Raw genomic sequence first — 8,791 nt, forward strand, 5'->3', positions numbered from 1 at the left:
AAGGACTGACTCCTAGTGTACAGCCCTAAGAGGGGAGTGCCAATGAGACTAGGCTAGTCTCTTAAAAGAAGAGGAGATAAGAAGGGTGCTAGTGAGACTAGGCAAGTCTCCTAAACACAGAGATGGGCTTTATTGCCCTTGCAATGATAAGAAGGGTATGGGTTTTAACAACCCAAGTCGGTCCTTAACCTAAAGGAGGTGTTCTATTTGAGACTTGGATAGTCTCCTATGTATGACTCGCTAATGAGACAAAGCTTGTCTCCAAAAGATTTGATTATGTTTTCGTGAGACATAGCTTGTCTCCCTAAAAGAGTTGGGCTCTGGATGATTCTTTCATCGCCCTTGCGATGAAAGGACAAATTCTAAAGGTTTCTAAATATTGGGTAAGTCTAAAATAAGAGGGGAGTGCTACTTGGACCGAGCAAGTCCCCTAAAGATGGGCTTGGGCTAATGCCTTCATCGCCACTTGCTCACAGGATTCTTCAGGTTGGTCACAGTTGTCAGGTAGCCATTCAAACCAGCCGCTAGAATGTGATAGCAGATGTGCCCAAGAACATAGGCATAGTCACAGTCAAATTTTGATGGTAAAGCACCCCGAGCCTGATAGCTAAAGAAGTGGCAGATTCCATTGAATTTCTTTCCTTTGTATGTGCCTTCTTTCAATCGCTTATTGATTTCTGTCTCCACTAACTGTGCTAGAAGCTTCTCGCTCTCAATCTGGGATAACTGTGCAGAGTCATCTGATTCAGGGTGAAGAAGCAGCTGTCGCTTTATAAATGGAGGCAAAAATTTAAACAAGGCAGATGCCCAAGGTGATAGTTGAGTGGAAATGTTATCAACAGAAACACCTTGCCCGTGTAGACCATGAATTTCCTGTAATAGAGCATACACTTCAGGAATACTTTCTACAAGCCCCTCAGGTAGAAGAATGACCCCATGATACTTATCTTGTCCTGCCCTGGCTTGAACTGCATCACAAATTTGCTTTGTAAGGTCAAAAAGAGTTAGCTTTGATGCAGCCACCTCCTCACCAAGAATGACCATATTTGGATGTGACTTGCTGTAGACACCCCATTTTGCTCCGCTTTAATTAACAAAGAAGTTAGTATTTTTCTATCGGTTTTCCAATGTTTTCTATTTCCGTGTCCGTTTCTTACATTATCTCAATCTTTTCGATCATTTCCACCGTGTTTTCCATCTTTTCCAGCAAGTGTTGAGAAATAGTGTTCATAAAATTCCTAATGAGAGGAGTTTGTGCGAATTTCGTGGCCTTACAATTGTGATTCGGGTTGAACAAGTGAGCCAACATAATTGTCGATTAGAAAAAGTTCAAATTTCAAGAGAGTTTTGGTCTTGTCTGAGCCTACCAATAATAAATTCTGAAAATTATTCTAGAGGAATTCGGTCACTCAAGTGGGGCTCATTCTTGATAATCATTAAATCTTATTGGAATCCGGCAAATACAAGTGGGACCACTCACTGATCTTATTATATAGAATCACATCAAGAGTTGGACATTAAAGAGAATAAATTTGAATTGTCAAATTGATGGTTGAGATTATTCTAATTAGAATTAATTTTGTGGCACAATCAAATTACACTATGGCCCAACAATTGGATGGTTTGGATCAGTTGGAGTTTCGGCCAACTTGGAGTAAGGCCCACCATTTTTAAGGAGTTAAAAATATTAAAATTGAAATCTCGGACCATTTGGAATGGGGCCACATTGTCGAAATTTAAATATTGGACTTGATGGTGTTCGACCATCCCAAGTGTGGCCCGCATCTTTGGATTTAAATCATATATGGTTCGGCCATAATGGGGTCTATATTTAATAAGAAAGGTTTGAATTTAATCCCATGGAGTCGGCCAACATGTGTTTAAGAAAGGATACTAAAAACAAGAAATCTATAAAGGCCCAACATAGTGAGTCGGTGGCTGATTTTTGGCAACCCTTCCAAATTCGTTACTCTTCCTCTTTCAAAGCATGCAGCTCACGTACATATCTAATTTGGTTGGTCTTCGCCCAATTTGGAAATAATATTGGCAGCCATTCTGGAAAGAATATTGTGTAGCCTTCTTTTGGGAAATCAACTCCTGTTTCTCTTTCCTTTATTTCATCTCAATGGCTATATGGGTAGAAAAAAAAACCCCTTTGGCAAAAGTTATTAAAAACAGCCCATTAACTTGCTATGTAGCCAACACTCTTTCCCTAATCCAATGTTTCTTTCTCCCACACAACACTTGGCCGAAGAAGAATGTTTGTTTTTTTTAGTACCTCTCGCTCACTTATTATAGAATATCAGTTGTTACTTACTTGGAGAATTTGATTAAAAGAGGACACTTGCCCCCACTTAAAAGGGAGGGAAAAAAAGACCGAACAAAAAAAACCTTGGTCTGTGGCCTCTCTCAAGAGCAGCTCTGATCTCCCTTAGGAACACTCACGCCCCTCTCAACAGTAGCTCCCATCTCTCTCTCAACAGCAGCTCGCATCTCTCCCTCAGCAGCACTCTCGTCTCTCTCCATCTCTCAGCAACACTCTCTCCATCTCTCACCCTCACTCGGTTCTCTCTCAAATCTCTCTCGCCTCTCGGCGGGGTATTCATCGAAGAATCATAAATTCAAGGAGATTCAAAGGCTCGAGGAAAGACAACAAACATTGGAAAGAGCGATTCATCTACTTTGGCGGATTGGGTTTTCTATAGCGTATAAAAGGGTGCGACGAAGCGTATACCTCGGATTTACGCACCCTAGAGACGATGAGCGCGACCAAAGGTAGGTTCATTCTTCTCTGATTTTTTTAGAATTATTCCGTATTTTTTTTACGTATTTTTGCATGGTTTTAGTATTTACGCTCATTTAATTCAATAATATATGGGTTGGCTCAAAATCGAGTTTACATGAGTGCTTCGAAGTCCGATTCGTCTCAAAATTTAATGCAATGATCTATTTAATAGGACTAAAAAACCTATCCGATTGGATCAGACGTTGGATCTAAGGATTTCCAGAATTTGAATGAAGATTGAAATTTAATTTGAATTAATGATCGGGATATTAAGAAATTGGAAAAAACAGCTATCTTAGGATGATCTATTGCTTGGAATATTATAATTTTTTTGTGTTCATCATATCAGAACAATGTTAAAGGACATCTTTCAAAGTCATAATTTCCTCAAAAATCATGTTTAAAAAATATAAAACTCTTAAAAAACATCTTTTTGAAGAAGAAAAATGGAAAATATACCAAATAAGTTCTAAAATTAATGAAATTTCGTAGTAAAATAATATGATACTGATATATTCTGCCATGAATTTTTAATGATTTTAGGATTCTATTTGGTATATCGTTTGATATTTTCTTTTGAAACAACCAGATTTTGTGAGGTTTTTTATTAATATCAAATCATGATTAAAATTTTCAAAAATTTTACAGTACTCTTATATTACAAATACTATATTACTGTAAAGGTTTCAATTGATTTGGAATTTGTTTCGTAGGGGATGCTGTGTAAATTCATAATCTGATCTGAATCTTTAAAAATCTGAAATTGATAGTAAATCATATCTAAAATTCATGAAATTTCCACAGAAGATCATATTCATTCATACCTTATTATGGTAGAAATTTCAATTGATTTAGATTTCTATTTATAAGGGTTTCTTTGTAATTTTATCAATCTGGTCTCATTGTTATTAAATCAGAAATTAATAGCAACTTAATATAAAAATCTACGAAAGTTTTTCAGTAAGATATATTCATTCATATCTTGTTACTGTAGAAATTTCAATTTATTTCGAATTTGTTTGCAATGAGTTCATTTGTAAAATCATCCATGTCATCTGAAATTGATAAAACCTATCAAAAATCGAAATTAACCAAAATCATTATGAAAACTTCCAGGGAACTTTAATTTTCTGTCACGCATTCATTCTTTAAGCCACTGAAACAGAAATCTTAGGAGTCTTAGATTTTCTTTCTAAAATGGTCCTTCTAGGATAGTTTAGATGCCGAGGATGCATCCATAATCGTATCCCAATTGCAATTGATCCTTGACAATTTGAGTATTTAAATTATAGCATGTTATTGGCTCCGAGGTCTACTGTCCACGGAAATCCTGAGAAATATGTCAGGCAATAAGGTGCTATAACTTAAGTATTAAATTGCGCAAGGGAAGAACGCACGATTCCCTTCCATGGATGCAATTCGAGGCCGAAACTTGTGAACCATAGAGCCTTTGGTATTCCTTAGATGTTTAGGAACCAAAAATCCTTGAAATCTGAAAATCATTAACTTCAACAAATTGAATCAATTTACCTCATGTCTTTCGGAACCGTTGGATTGCGGTTTCTATCGTAAGAACCATTAGAGCCATATTTAGGAAAACTTACGTCATGTCGTGTCCTAGGTTTTAAGGAGTCCTAGAGTTAGGAGTCCAGCCTCATCACGGACGTTTGCTATGAATAGCAACCGTGCCATAGATCTAGTTACACTAGTCACCCAATCTTTCCCTAGGACAAGCCTAGTTACCTAGGATGTAGGTTAATCTGCATTAGTCTAAGGGACAACTTGCACTTAGATATAATCATATAGCATCTTAGATGAAATCCTAGGATAATAAAACCTTCAACTTGAATTAAATAACTTCTCTTAAACTGTTAAAACAGTCAATCCAGTCTAGATCGGTGTCTTAGATGAGTTAGGCATAAGTAGCTTAGCTTAGGTGCACGCTTAGGTGCACCGAACTACGTCGACTCTGATCCCAGTGAGGCTTGGGTACGTAGGCAGCTTGGATGCTTGATGGCATATCAGTCACGAGTCGCCCCCACACATAAGTGGTGGGGTTTTGTATATTAGTTTTCTTATAAATTCTTAATTAAAATATGTAGGATTTCCCTCAAATTAGCATTTTAGGAGAACTTTCACTTAGATTGAATTCAAACAAATTAAGAAAATCAAGATACACATTTAGGAATCACATTGAAATTAGATCTTAGGATGCATGTCACATAGTTCGCACATTAATAGAGTTAAATGAGCCATTTAAAAGAAATTCGAAAGAGTTAACTTTTGGAATTGAAGACCGATTATCGGGCAGGAATGGTGCATGTGGTGGTAACTCCCCATACCTTCCATTCTCGTAACCAGGTAACGAGTCTAGATTTCTGGTTAATTATGGGTCCTCGATCCCACATCTAGGTGGCGACTCTATCACTCTCTTTTGTGTGGAATTCGGATTGCCTTAGTAATCCCAAGTTCATGGAAAAGATGAATTAAATCACACCTTGCTAGGCTCGGCGGCTTACCCCTGTCCTTATGGGTACTGGGTTGCACGTTTGTTTGCACCCTATGGCTTGGTTGCTGCTTGCTTGGTTGGGGAATTAAAATCCATAATAAAATGCACACGCCATTCGCGTGGGTACGAGAGACCAAGAGAGAGAGCGTGGCGGCTCGCGCCCCACCCCTCTCGCGGGATCGGGTCTCACACTTGTATATTGTATCAAAACCAACATTGGTTTCAACAAACTGGTTCTTCAGATCCCCATTCAAAGTAACAAGAACTCCTACCACCTTCGTAGGACATTTTCTTTTTGCAAATGTTTCTGCAAGCTGAGCAGCATCTGTGTTGGACGTAACACCTCCAATGATGACAAGGGCATCCAACTTCAAAGCTTGGCATGAGGCTAATGCAGCATTTACTTGCTCAGTTGTTCTTATTTGATCTTTTGTCCGGCCTAGCAAATCATAACCACCTTGATTCTTGTAGGTTGAGAGTACATCGTCAGTGATTTCCATAGTTTTCTGGGCAAACAAACCTTCAGTGCCACCAACAAATCCAAGCAATGTACTCTTAGGGTTGTGACATTTAATAGCATCATGAAGACCCCAAATAACATTATGCCCTCCTGGAGATTGTCTCCCACAGAAGACCACTCCCGCTCTGACAGGTGGATGCTCTGTTATGATCTGAGCATCTGGGACTTGAGCTGTTGCCCTAGAAAAAGTGAACCAAAGGCTGACCATATGTATGGGGAAACAACCTGCTGATTAAGTGAGCATCAGACTCATCTGACGCAGTGGTAGCATCACCAAATTCTACCCTCACTGCAGTTCCCTGGAGGTAAGAAGGATGGGCTGATAAAGAGCTCTGTGTTTCTGCAGATCTGAGAGTTCTCTGGAAATGCCGAAATTAGAATCCATCTCCCTGTTTTTGCTCTGCTATGTCTGACCGATAAGAAAATGTTATGTTAACAGCATCAACAGAATTACCAGGCTCCATTTCTTTAGATTCTGAGACACCTTGCATTGCACCATCTTCATCCTCACCTGACCCATATACAGATCCAAACGATGACAATGCCCCACCACCATCTATTTTCTTCTCTTTATCTTGAAGTTTAATATTTGTCTCAGGTTTCAGAAGCTCCTTGTGATCAACAAGGAACCTGATGTAACTTCTCTATAGGAGACTTCACAGTCCTTTGGGTCATGACACATCACAAGGAAAAAGAGGTTTCCATTAATGGCAACCTTAGTTCAGAACTTTGTCTCTGCTCCAAGCATCTGAAATAGGTTTTTAGGCTTTCTGGCATCGGGAATGGTGGATGAAAACCATGATCTCCTAATTGGGAATCAGAATCCTTTGGATCTCCAGAAGCATCGGTGTTTCCATATGAGAATGCAACAATCCAACAAGCAAGACATGCAGTATTTTTTATCATTCTAAAACCGAAAATACACTTTAAATATAAAAATCACAAAGCATTCAAACCAAACATGTTAAAGGAGAATAAAACAAATCAGGCACAAGGAGAAAAATTCAGAACAAGACTCAACGTTTGGAACTTTACAGATCAAATTAGAGTCATTTAATCACTGCATAATCAAAGCTAATTCTAATAAGAAATTAAAGAAAAAAGAAGAAATTACCTGATAAAAAAAATGAGTACCTGAACTGCTGTTTCAATTGCACAATATAACCTGGGCTCAAAGCCTTCAGATCTCGTTAATCTCCAACAAAACTTTGAAACTCCCAATAGAAAATACCACTAGAACTGCTGTTCGAATCAAGGAAATAGAGCGGAACGGAAATTTGAAAATGAGGAAATCTCAGATTTTTGCTAGAAATGCTAGGGTTTGTAAAGGCTGATCTAAAACTAAGGGTCTAAACTCAGCACTTAGAGATAAGGACTGTAAATTGAAGCAGATTTAAAAAGGGAAAAGAACAACCTAAACTCGTCGGAGCTCACCGGGATTCAATCGGAGAAGATCGGAAAAATAAACGAGGGTTTGAGATTTGGATCGGTTTTCTCTCTCTCTCTCTCTCTCTCTCTCTCTCAGATCTGCTTTTCTGGATTTTTAAAAAAAAATCCGATCTCTTAATCTCACAGATCTATGCAAATCTAGGGTTTTTAAGCTGTAAAAGGAAAGAAATAGCAGCAGAGGCTAACCAAGAAGGAAGAAGAAAAACTTGTCGTCGATGAGAATTGGCCGAAATCCGGCCAAGCTTGCCGGAGAAGATGAAAAACGAATTTGAGATCCGTTTTCTCTCTAAAAAACGCAGAGTTTCTCTCTCTTCTCTCTTCTCACAGATTTTTAAAAAAAAAATGAGATTAAGTTCATATTTATAGGCAAAAGGGGAAAATGATATTGGCACAACTATTTGATAGGCGTGCGGTTTTTGCGCGAATTTTTTATAAATGCACAGCCGAATCGTGTCTTATATGAATTTGGGTTAGCCCTCTCTAGGATAATTCACCCCCTGTTCTGCATTTGCACTACGACCTTGCTTTGGCTCGCTCACTAGGTAAACGCGCTCGGATTTCGACGAAATTTAGTATTTTTTATCATTCTAAAACCGAAAATACACTTTAAATATAAAAATCACAAAGCATTCAAACCAAACATGTTAAAGGAAAATAAAACAAATCAGGCACAAGGAGAGAAATTCAGAACAAGACTCAACGTTTGGAACTTTACAGATCAAATTAGAGTCATTTAATCACTGCATAATCAAAGCTAATTCTAATAAGAAATTAAAGAAAAAAGAAGAAATTACCTGATAAAAAAAAAGAGTACCTGAATTGCTGTTTCAATTGCACAATATAACCTGGGCTCAAAGCCTTCAGATCTCGTTAATCTCCAACAAAACTTTGAAACTCCCAATAGAAAATACCACTAGAACTGCCGTTCGAATCAAGGAAATAGAGCGGAACGGAAATTTGAAAATGAGGAAATCTCAGATTTTTGCTAGAAATGCTAGGGTTTGTAAAGGCTGATCTAAAACTAAGGGTCTAAACTCAGCACTTAGAGATAAGGATCTGTAAATTGAAGCAGATTTAAAAAGGGAAAAGAACGACCTAAACTCGTCGGAGCTCACCGGGATTCAATCGGAGAAGATCGGAAAAATAAACGAGGGTTTGAGATTTGGATCGGTTTTCTCTCTCTCTCTCTCTCTCTCAGATCTGCTTTTCTGGATTTTTTAAAAAAAATCCGATCTCTTAATCTCACAGATCTATGCAAATCTAGGGTTTTTAAGCTGTAAAAGGAAAGAAATAGCAGCAGAGGCTAACCAAGAAGGAAGAAGAAAAACTTGTCGTCGATGAGAATTGGCCGAAATCCGGCCAAGCTTGCCGAAGAAGATGAAAAACGAATTTGAGATCCGTTTTCTCTCTCTAAAAAACGCAGAGTTTCTCTCTCTTCTCTCTTCTCACAGATTTAAAAAAAAAAATGAGATTAAGTTCATATTTATAGGCAAAAGGGGAAAATGATATTGGCACAACTATTTGATAG

General features: G+C 38.1%; 1 pseudogene; it reads right to left on the reverse strand.

Moving 5' to 3' along the window:
* Positions 1–456: 456 nt before the first annotated feature.
* On the reverse strand, positions 457–6,199 carry LOC143879005 (pyrophosphate--fructose 6-phosphate 1-phosphotransferase subunit alpha-like; annotated as a pseudogene).
* Positions 6,200–8,791: the final 2,592 nt, after the last annotated feature.

This window comes from Tasmannia lanceolata, unplaced genomic scaffold (assembly GCF_043159265.1).
Source record: "Tasmannia lanceolata isolate RefF3 unplaced genomic scaffold, GAP_Taslan_0.1 ptg000006l, whole genome shotgun sequence".
NCBI lineage: Eukaryota > Viridiplantae > Streptophyta > Magnoliopsida > Canellales > Winteraceae > Tasmannia > Tasmannia lanceolata.